The sequence below is a fragment of the Setaria italica genome, chromosome VII (genome assembly GCF_000263155.2).
Source record: "Setaria italica strain Yugu1 chromosome VII, Setaria_italica_v2.0, whole genome shotgun sequence".
Classification (NCBI taxonomy): domain Eukaryota; kingdom Viridiplantae; phylum Streptophyta; class Magnoliopsida; order Poales; family Poaceae; genus Setaria; species Setaria italica.
The window spans coordinates 15,172,115-15,184,407 of NC_028456.1; the positions used below are offsets into that span (position 1 = coordinate 15,172,115).

At 41.8% G+C, this 12,293-nt stretch overlaps 1 long non-coding RNA gene across 1 annotated transcript; it reads left to right on the top strand.

The window, feature by feature from the left end:
• Positions 1–4,734: 4,734 nt before the first annotated feature.
• Positions 4,735–5,266, top strand: LOC111257849. The gene is made up of 3 exons (XR_002678418.1): positions 4,735–4,870; positions 4,947–5,014; positions 5,124–5,266. It is a non-coding gene; the product is annotated as an uncharacterized LOC111257849 (long non-coding RNA).
• Positions 5,267–12,293: the final 7,027 nt, after the last annotated feature.

Sequence of the window (12,293 nt, forward strand, 5' to 3'; positions counted from 1 at the left end):
CGCAGTAATAAAGGAATCGGCTATGATGCAACCGATTACCAGGCAACATTTATAGAGAAAACTACTAGAGTAATCTAAACAACGCTATAGTAGCAACACTAGGAACAGATCTGATCAGCTATGCATGAAATAGGTAGATTAAACAGCGAAGTACAAGAAAAGCCGAAATTACTGATTCCTAGCTGGATAACTGGTGATAAAACTAGAACAACGGGTAACACCTAGAATTCTAGTAAATATCGATAACTGATGAATAAATCTAAACGAAACGACAGCGATGCGCCCGAAGTTAAAGCTTAGAATTTACTCGATATGCGGAACTTACAAGATCAGCCGGAGGTCAAGTTGATGCAGCCCCGCCAACCCGTACGAACTCGTGAAAAAGGGAAAAAGTATTGGCGAAGTCGCCTGCTTGAAAGTAAGTACGAGGAAATAGTAGTTTGTTGTATTGAGTTGATGATGATTACAGATCTACAAGGGTGGCTATTTATAGCCCTGTACAAACGACTTCTTATCCGACTAGAACTCTATCCCTAAATTTAAACAGAAAACGAATATTTACAAGTACGATTCGTACTATTATCACGCGCTTCATGGGCTGACCCCCCCTCTTCACCTTCATAATCCTTTTTAAGCCCACATCGGCCCAACTATTCCAATCTCCTAATCGGCCGATCACTTCTTTGGCAAGGGGGTAACCGATCAGGACCTACATGTCGAGGGGTGAGACCCATTCCGACCCTGGGAACTAAGGTCGGGCGAGGCGGAGATCCTCCCCAGGAGGGTCGGGCGTGTCCGATCCCAAACCTCAGGGGTCGGGTGAGGTGGAGATCCTCCCCTGGAGGGTCGGGCGCGTCCGACCCCAAACCTCAGGGGTCGGGCGAGGCGGAGATCCTCCCTTGGAGGGTCGGGCGAGGTGGAACTCCAAGGATCAATCGGCCGATCCTCGATTGTAGCATCAATTGGCCGATCCTTGACTGTAGCACAAACCAACCGATCCTTGACTGTAGCACCAATCGGCCGATTCCAATCGTCGCCCTTTTGGCTATGTAATGTAATGACAAAATGACTTGTGTGATGGTGTTATGTGACTGGTGGTTGCAGTAGAGATTATTATATGCTATTATTTGTTGTGTTCTAGGACTGGTGGTTGCCGTTGAAGTGCTGATTTTCATATGCTTAAATAAACTACCGGGTATGATTTACCCTACCGGGTATGAGTCTGGGGAAATACCCCACCCACAGCCGAGTATGGGAATTCTGGTGGTCTCAAATTTTTATGACGGGGATGGGTTTGAAGTGACCATACCGGATAGGGATTTACCCATTGCCATCTTTACCACACCTGAGCGGCGGCGTCGACTTCACGGAGATGGACATGTTCTTCAATGTCATGAAGACGCAGCTCAGGGCGCGCATCACACCACGCAGGAAGACATGAGCTGAACCAACATGTTCAGGCACCAGCGCGCGTGACGACAAAATAAATGTTGTAGTTGTTGGAGTGGATCGCGGACATGCGTATCCCACCTATCGACCTATCCTAGCTAAGTTTTGTAATGCTTTTGCTCAAAAAGCATAATTGTGATGCACCCTAATCATCAATGCTGGTGTTTTTTTTAATTGGGCACGCGTCCTGTATATAGTAGGTTAAGTACTGCTTTTGCTCAAAAGTATAATCGTGATAATGCACCAAAATAATGCTGGTGTTTTTTAAAAGTAATAAAGTAATATAAAATCAAATGCTGCTGGTGTACGATTGACATGGTATATACTCCCTCCGTTAAAAAATCAGGTCATTTTGCCTTTTCTAATAATATGCATTATGTCTAGATACATATAAAATATATGTATATAGAGAAGCTAAATCGATATACATTTTAAAACCCAACGGAGGAGGGAGTATATCACATTACTCCGATCCAATAAATAGGACGTAGCATGCGACTAGATGAACCAGACTGCTAGCAGACTACACAGAGGGCTCTCCCAAACATCCAGCTTAACAGGAAACACTCCCACGATCATACAAGTAGCACAATAAAACACTACTTAAAAAAGATTTGTAGGGCGTCCTAATTGTTTAGGAGCCCGTCAAAAGGTCATCCGCTCCTACAAAAAGAGCGGGGCTACTGTAGCTTCCGACCCGCCCCTAAGAAGCATTTGCAAGGGCGGGTCATGAGTTGCCCCATCACCCGCTCCTAAAAATGGGAACCATTTCTAGGGATGGGTGATGGCATCATCCGCTCCCGAAAATGATTTCTAGGAGCGGGTGATGACATGGCCCGTCCTTAGAAATGGTCCGTGAAAATAAATTCATGACCTCGGATTAAAACAAATTTTATATCAAAATTATATACCTCGACAAGACCTGAAACTTTGTAGTTGATAAATTTTTCATTTGAGATTGGTTAATACTTCAAAATACCATTATAATTTCTCTAGTTTTGAATCTAAAACTTTTGAATTTTCAAATGACTTTGGCTATACGTAAGCTCGACATCAAACTTATAAAGATCGAGGAGACAAGTTGAAATTTTTTTAATTTTAGATCTTCAAAATATCATTATAAGAAGATTTAAAATTTTTTCAAATGACTTTGGATATACAGAAGCTCTATCACGAACTTGTAGAGCTCGACAAGACAAAAACTTAGAAGTTGACAAGTTTTCAATTTGAGATTGTATAATACTTTAAAATGTATAAGTATATATGAATGTATGAGTATATGTGTGAATACATGTGAATAAGTTTAATGGATGTATTCTTTTAATACAAATTTTTTCATGTCATCTCAGATGAATACAAACTTTATATCAAAATTGTAGACATAAAACTTTATAGTTGATAACTTTTGCATTTCAGATCATTTAGCTCAAAAATACATTTTAAAATAAAAACAAAAAAAGAGATAATTATAGGGGCGGGTGATGGCGCCACTCGCAGCTCGGTGGGTAATTGTCATCACCTACCTCTGAAAATCATTTTTAGGCGCGGGTGATGGCGACCTGCCCATAGAAATAGTTTTGCGCAAAAAAATCATAACTTTTTCGTACCATCTCGGATGAAGGTAGACTTTATATAAAAGTTGTAGAGCTCAACGAGATCTAAAACTTTGTAGGTGACAACTTTTTTATTTTAAATTGTTTGATGGTCTTAAAATCATTATAAGCTCATGAAAAACACATTCTACCATGTCAGCTATCCGCACCTACAAAATTGAGCGCTCTCATTTGCCAAGCCTTCTCTCACCAACTCTTCTTTCTCTCTCACCCGGTCACCCCTCCATTCTTTTCTCCCCTTCCCCCCTCTCTCTCCTTATCCATTCTTTTCCCCTCCTTATCTCTTTCCTCCACCAGGTCATTGAGCTCCGCGGCCAGCGGCCGACCTGGCGCGTCAGCCGACGGGGGACGCTTGCACGCGGCTCCCCGGCAGGGGCGCGGCGGCCAACCTGGAGCGGGGTGACGGCCTGGAGCGGGGCTCCCTATGGGGGCAAGGCGGCCATCAGCGTAGGCGTGTGCGGTTCCCCATAAGGACGCTGCCCATGTTGCACGGGTCCCCGCAGGGGAGCGATGGCCGGCTGGGGGCACGGCGGCCCACAGCACGTGGCTCCCCCCGGGGGTGCGACGGCCGACGTTGCGCGACTTCCCACGGCCGACGGCGCAGACTCCCTGCCGAGGGTGCTGTGGTCGGCAGCATACGGCTCCTTGGCGGGGCCCGGTGGTGAGGTTCCACATGGGGTCAGCGGTCAGCGAGGGCGTGCGGTAGCGCAGCTCCACGCGGGAGCTCCCGCGGGGGCTGGCAACCTGCGAGGCCGTGCATGGGTGCCGGTGGCCGGCAGCATGCCCGCTGGCAACTTTTCAATTTTTTTTATTTTTTAATTGATTACTAGGGTGGGTGAGGGTGACCCCCCTCGCCCCGACCTTGCAAATGGCATTTTCAGGAGCGTCCCAAGTTTCCTATGCATTTAAAATATGGATTAAAAGAATTCTAAAATTTATATAACAATTTAAGCCCTAGACCCCTGCATTTGAATTATTGCATCACAAATAGTTTTCCATAATTACATATGCATTTGTGCATATTGTTTGAGCTAACTGCTACCTTTGCTTCAAGAAAACTCCATCCTAATATCTCTTTTGAGCCTATTCCTCCAACCCGTTCAAATTTGGAAACTGCATTTCAAATTTGAACTCAAACTTTAATTCAAACAAATAGGAAATAGTTAAGTATCCAGGCTGACAACCTCACTTCCAGCCCAACTTCCCTTCCATCTTAGCCTGCCTCCACCATCCGCTCCAGCTCACGCACGGCCAAGGCCCAGCGGGCTGGCCCAGCACACGCCGCAATGATGTCACCATGACATCATTGTCTCCCACCTCCCATTCACCCCTTTTCCCCTTACTCACCCCCACGCGCCGCTGTCGCACACCCACCACGTCAAGGTGGCAATGGGGACCCACGACCCGATACCCGATGGGTATTTACTCTATTAGGGTGTGAATATGGACTAAACACACTACCCACGGGTACATAAATGGACCAAACCCTTCACCCATCGGGTGCGCAGGTATGGGTATGTTCCAGCAGTCCGCATACCCGTTAACCCGTGGGTGAAAAATATCCAGCCCAAAAGTAAAGAAGCCCACCAAGCACCAGCCCATAAGGTGAAACCCTAAGTATATAATCCTCTCCCCCACCCCTCCCAACCCCACATTCCCACCCCTGTCCACTACCAGCCACTGCAAAAAGCCAACAGGATACAGGAACAGCCGAACAGGCCCCCGCCCCCCTCGCTCCATTCCAAATCACTGTAGGCTGATAGAGGCTCTTATGTGCTCACAAGATTGGTTGCGGAACAAGTATGAAAGTATGTCCATTCTCTTATTTTGTAGTTTGGTTCTCTTTACTGTGGTTTTATTCTAATTGCTTGTTTTCCTTTTTAGTTGACAACGAGGAAAAAGAAGCTGCCACCTTCTGGTCTTGCCTCCAAGATATTCAAGAGGGTATCCAGGTGTGCACATATTCAAATTAAACCACTGTTGCAATTGTGCTCTTATTCTGTTATTCTAGACACATACTAACATTGCAAATTACTCTTGTTGTACTGCCTGCCATACAAGAACTTGAACTTTGAGCAAAGCAAAACAAGTTGTCTCCAACTCCAAGTGAAGGAAACCAACACATCAACAAACGACCAGCATATTTGTTGTCCTATATATGTTGACTGCAATGAACATGGAGATTTATTTATGTACCCCTTTTGGCCATGTAATGTAATGACAAAATGACTTGTGTGATGGTGTTATGTGACTGGTGGTTGCAGTAGAGATTATTATATGCTATTATTTGTTGTGTTCTAGGACTGGTGGTTGCCGTTGAAGTGCTGATTTTCATATGCTTAAATAAACTACCGGGTATGATTTACCCTACCGGGTATGAGTCTGGGGAAATACCCCACCCACAGCCGAGTATGGGAATTCTGGTGGTCTCAAATTTTTATGACGGGGATAGGTTTGAAGTGACCATACCGGATAGGGATTTACCCATTGCCATCTTTACCACACCTGAGCGGCGGCGTCGACTTCACGGAGATGGACATGTTCTTCAATGTCATGAAGACGCAGCTCAGGGCGCGCATCACACCACGCAGGAAGACATGAGCTGAACCAACATGTTCAGGCACCAGCGCGCGTGACGACAAAATAAATGTTGTAGTTGTTGGAGTGGATCGCGGACATGCGTATCCCACCTATCGACCTATCCTAGCTAAGTTTTGTAATGCTTTTGCTCAAAAAGCATAATTGTGATGCACCCTAATCATCAATGCTGGTGTTTTTTTTAATTGGGCACGCGTCCTGTATATAGTAGGTTAAGTACTGCTTTTGCTCAAAAGTATAATCGTGATAATGCACCAAAATAATGCTGGTGTTTTTTAAAAGTAATAAAGTAATATAAAATCAAATGCTGCTGGTGTACGATTGACATGGTATATACTCCCTCCGTTAAAAAAACAGGTCATTTTACCTTTTCTAATAATATGCATTATGTCTAGATACATATAAAATATATGTATATAGAAAAGCTAAATCGATATACATTTTAAAACCCAACGGAGGAGGGAGTATATCACATTACTCCGATCCAATAAATAGGACGTAGCATGCGACCAGATGAACCAGACTGCTAGCAGACTACACAGAGGGCTCTCCCAAACATCCAGCTTAACAGGAAACACTCCCACGATCATACAAGTAGTACAATAAAACACTACTTAAAAAAGATTTGTAGGGCGTCCTAATTGTTTAGGAGCGCGTCAAAAGGTCATCCGCTCCTACAAAAAGAGCGGGGCTACTGTAGCTTCCGACCCGCCCCTAAGAAGCATTTGCAAGGGCGGGTCATGAGTTGCCCCATCACCCGCTCCTAAAAATGGGAACCATTTCTAGGGATGGGTGATGGCATCATCCGCTCCCGAAAATGATTTCTAGGAGCGGGTGATGACATGGCCCGTCCTTAGAAATGGTCCGTGAAAATAAATTCATGACCTCGGATTAAAACAAATTTTATATCAAAATTATATACCTCGACAAGACCTGAAACTTTGTAGTTGATAAATTTTTCATTTGAGATTGGTTAATACTTCAAAATACCATTATAATTTCTCTAGTTTTGAATCTAAAACTTTTGAATTTTCAAATGACTTTGGCTATACGTAAGCTCGACATCAAACTTATAAAGATCAAGGAGACAAGTTGAAATTTTTTTAATTTTAGATCTTCAAAATATCATTATAAGAAGATTTAAATTTTTTTCAAATGACTTTGGCTATACAGAAGCTCTATCACGAACTTGTAGAGCTCGACAAGACAAAAACTTAGAAGTTGACAAGTTTTCAATTTGAGATTGTATAATACTTTAAAATGTATAAGTATATATGAATGTATGAGTATATGTGTGAGTCAGATCGGGGCAATCGTCCGGGACAACGTGCCTATCAGCATCAGAGAATGGAAGGGCAGAAGCAATAATCCGTATGCCCTCCCGGAGACAGAAAAGAATATGCTGTGGGAAGACGTCAAGAGACATTTCACATTCCCCGAGGGATATATTGAGAAGGATGTGAAAGCGTGGACGCTTAAGAAGATGGCTACACAATTCCAGACATTCAAGAAGATGCTGGATACCCACTACATTAAGAAGGGCCGAACTCCAGACTTCAACGCGTGGCCAAAGTTGAGGGACCACTGGGATGCATTTGTTGAATATAAGAGGAGTGAAGACGGTGTGAAAAAGATCATGACCAACACAACAAATGCTAGTCAGAAGGGCTACCATCATCATCTGGGGCGAGGTAGGTATGGCTCAGCAATTCCCAAGTGGAGGAAGATGGAACAAGATCTAATCGAACGGGGAATCGTACCTACAACTATTGAATGGCCCGAACGATCAAAAAATTGGTACTACGCTCATGGAGGCTCCCTGAGCCAAGAGGATGGGACGTTGATTTTCAATGACACAATACGTGAGAAGGCCGAACATCTTGTGAAGAACATTGAAGATTCTAAGGCTAGGAGGTTGAAGGTGGACCGAGAAAATGATGAGCTCACATTGGCCCTCGGTAATCCGGAGCACCCAGGACGTTGCCGAGGGTTCGGGGTCGTTCCGTGGAAGTTTGGTTTCCGAGGCGACAGCGCCTCGTACAGAAGCCGGAAGCGAAGAAAGGAACAGATCGAGGAGAGCTTGCGGCAGATGCTAGAATCTAAAGTGCAGGCACAAGAACAAAGAATGATGGAGGAAATCAATCATCGAGTGGCCCACGCAGTTGCGGAGTTGGCCCAATCTGAAGGTAAAACCGATAGATTTTCACGGCGAAGGCGAGAAAGTGCTGTGGCTAGACTTCAAGGATATATACGAAGTGTACCATCATGATGCCCTGGACGTCTCTCTGATCAGCGCTTGGGTTCTGTAAGTGTCCGTTTATCTCTACATGTAAATTTTGGCGTGCGTCACCGTACTAACTTCGTCTTCCATTTCATGTAGGATGCTAATTCAGACATGCCGCCGAGAGGCGTACCTACATATAGGCTTCATGGATCCATCTGTAGTTAACCAACAACAGATACAATTAGCGCTGGAAAAAACCTTGGTAGAAGTATACAATTTCCTAGACAAACAAACATTCAAGGATTTCATACTACTTCCATACAACTTGAAGTAAGTGTGTGTATACCGTCTACTTTCGATGTCTTTTTCCTTATCTCTACATGTTAGTTAGCTCTAATATGCATGAACATTTTACGCACGCAGCTTTCACTGGATCCTTATTATAATTGAGCCTGAAAGAAGCCACGTCACTGTCTTCGATTCGTTGAGGAAAGATCCGGTGGAGTACCAAGAAGTGCAAGACATGCTAGGCTTGTAATAATTCTGGACCTTTATCTCTATGCAAAAGTTTGTTTCCTAAATTTTATCCCTGTTACACTATATCATTCATTATTCTAATCCGCAGCACATGGAAACAATTCATAAGGACACACAAACGTCCATTCAAAGAAAAACTTACATGGAACACAGACTTCCCGGTACGTATGAAGTCTGCACATTTATTACATTGTATAACAAGAATATTTCATAACTTATTTTTTTCCGCACTGAAGTGCTTAAGACAGGAACCCGGGAATAATCTATGTGGCTACTACATCTGTGACAACATGCACAGTTTTATGGGACCCAAGGGACTGAAGATGACGCCGCACAACTTTAAAGTACGTAAAATAAAACTATTACTAGTTAATTATTTTCTAGCTCCTTATATGTATTTGTTCGTGTAACATTCACAAATTATGTTAAATATTAAACAAGGACTCTTGAAGGAAGAAACAGTAGCGGCAATATGTGAAGGTCTCATTGGATTCCTAATGGACGAGGTGGTAGATCCAAAAGGAGAATTTTATTACGATGGACGACAATTAGACACTCCGATCAGCAACACCTCGACGGGAAGATTGTAGATAGATACTTTGATTTATTTGTATATATAATACGCGCTAATTATGATCGATTTGTACTAGTTGAATTGTGTATATGAATTGTGTATAAGAATTGTGTATATATATAGTAATTGTGTAATTACAAATCCCATTCGTTTAAATACTAGTTGATTTCGTTCTAAAAAAATCTCAACTACTAAAGGTTAACAAAAGGACCGCGGTACTACGTACGTGATGCATGAATGAAAAATTCAGTGCCAGGCAGGGCGCCATTTAGTCCCGGTTGGAATCCAGCCGGGACTAAAGGGTAACCCTTTACTCCCGTTTGGGAAAACCAACCGGGACTAAAGGGGCACCCTTTAGTCCCGGTTGCTTTTACCAACCGGGACTAAAGGGCCTGTCCCGCGCCTGGCGTGGCAGGCCCTTTAGTCCCGGTTGGTGACACCAACCGGGACTAAAGGGGGACCTTTACTCCCGGTTAAAAGACCCGGGACTAAAGATCCCCCCTTTTGTCCCGGTTGGTTTATCCCGGATGGATTTTCGGGAGATATGCACCCTACCAACCGGGACTAAAGGCCAATTCTCTACTAGTGATATATAAGGTGTGAACATTCCATTTTAGTAACATGTATAAGGCCAAGTGCTACATATTTTGAAAATTTTAGTTTCAAACTAGGGTATGTATTATGCCTGTATCCCACTTAGGGCTCTCGTTAAATGGTTACATACTTGGCAGCATCTCAATAAAATAACATTTAAACTTTGAATGTAATGAAACTTGGCATGCGCACTGTGGAAGGTATAAAGGTCACATTTTACTTACATGTAGAAGGTCAAGTGGTACGTATTTTAAAATACATAATTTCAAAGTAAGCTATGTATGACCCCTCTATCCCTCTTAGGACAACTAAGTGTTAAATAAATTCACTTCAACTTTTTCTTTCCTTCAGTTTAATAACTTAATGAAGCCTAAAAATTTTAAAACTCTAATAAGACTACATCATAAGATATATTTGTTTCTAGCTAGGAGTAGAAACCTTCAGAGCACACGAGCTTCCGTCAATCAATATACAATTGACCTTATTCAATTTTGAATTAGGCCTATGGATATGACTAAGTTGTAAATACAAGTGTTAGAAATCCATAACTTATGATGTCTAAGAAATAACACTACAATACTAAGTTTATATTAGTGATCAATTAGTTTGTATCCCATTAAGACACATGTTAGTGGATAGACACATCTATGAACAAGCATGCATGTCTATGTGACAATTTTTTATAGCGACACTGGTCTTTTAGGAACACCCTTTCCTATGTATAACAATGTTCATTAAATCAATCAATACAACCAAAGATTGATTCTCACTTTCTCTTATGGCATTTACGTTTCAATAGCTACAAGATATGTACTGAAATTCCCAAACTAAATTCATTAGTTAAGGTGTGGGTGTTTGATCTCTAGTGAGATCGTAGATCAGTGTACTCATAAGCTTCATCAGGCCGTGTGTCTTCTCGGTATTCAAATTTCTGCGGAAGTAGCTTAACCCGAAAGAAATCACTACTTGATATCTAAACAACACCTCACGTGATGGTATGTGCCAGGTAGCATATATAGGAATTAAATAAATCTAAAGATATGATCACATCGTCTTTGTTAGCAGGAATGTCACATGTTAGTCATATCCATAGGCTACTTCAAAATTGAATATGGTCAATTATATAATGATTCATGGAATGAATATAGTTAAAATGAAATAAATATATCTTATGATGCAGTCTTATTAGAGTTTTAAAATATTTAGGGTTCATTAAGTTATTAAATTGAAGGAAAGAAAACATCGAAGTGAATTTATTTAACATTTACAAGCTGTCCTAAGAGAGATAGAGGGATAATACATAGCTTACTTTGAAATTATGTATTTCAAAATATGTAGCACTTAGCTTTCTACATATTAGTAAAATGGAACCTTTACACCTTCCACGGTGCGCATGCCAAGTTTCGTGACATTCAAAGTTTAAATGCAATTTTATTGAGATGCTCCCAAGTAGGTAACCATTTAACGAGAGCGCTAAGTGGGATATATGTATAATACATACCCTATTTTGAAATTAAAATTTTCAAAATATGTAGCACTTGGTCTTGTACATGTTACTAAAATAGAATGTTCACACCTTATATATTGTGTATGCCAAGTTTCGTAACATTTAAAGATCAAATATTAGTTTATTTAGATGATATAAAGTGAGTAAATTAAACTAGGGTAGATTCTTGTCACGCCATGCAAAGTGGCGCGACAGAATCACTTGTCGCGCCACATGCATGCCACATGCAGTGGCGTGACAAGAGGAGTCCATATCATATCGCCGTGCCAGCGTGGTAGGCTTGTCACGCCACATGCACTAGCGTGACAACGTTATTTTGTCGCATCATGTGAGCTGGCGCGACCAAAAGGATCACGAGATGAAAATATTTGTCTGACAGAGTTATTTTTAAAATATTATTTAAGAAGGGTTAAAATTTAAAAAAATTCCAACTGCTACCACTCGAGAAAAGTTACCTGTGTCATCGATCTTATCTTGCAAGAGTCCATACTTTAGGAACTTATTGGGAACAACAAACCACAGTTGGCAAAAAAAATTCAGTAGTGGGCAGAACAAAACAATCGCGTGCACAGGTAAGGCTCTTAAAGCTTTGGCTATTGTAAGACCGTGTCCTTCAGCAAATATATATGTGCTTTTGGGAGTATCATGGAAAGCCACACAATAATTAAAGTGTCGTGTACCAAAGTTTCTCTTATATCACCTTTTGGTCCATACTCTGCTGCCGGACTTGCTACAGTCTAAGAAACTAAAATGTTTTTTTATCGACACAAAATGCTACTGACTTTTAAAAAAAATATATATATGCAAAATTTTATGTACAGGAATGGCAGAAGAACCAAAAGGAGACCCACCTAGCAATACTTATACAAAAATTACTCAGTCAATCTTCCAATACAACAGACATTTTTTACAAGATGAGGTCGTCTAACCCCATTTCCATTCCAGAAAACGGAAATTTCAGATGTTTGTTACATGCACACCAGATTGAGGAAGAGGAAGTTTCTAAGCTGATTCAAGCTGGACAATCTACAGCCTTTTCATCCTAGGGTTCCCAGGAGCAAAAGAGAAGACCAAGTGCTGAAAACAGATGACCTACTCTTTTTTACACACCACAACCGCAAGTTTGCAACAGAGCTAATATAAGGAAGCGAAAAGGAACTAATCCACGACCTCCTTTTTCCACGTGTTGCTTTTCTC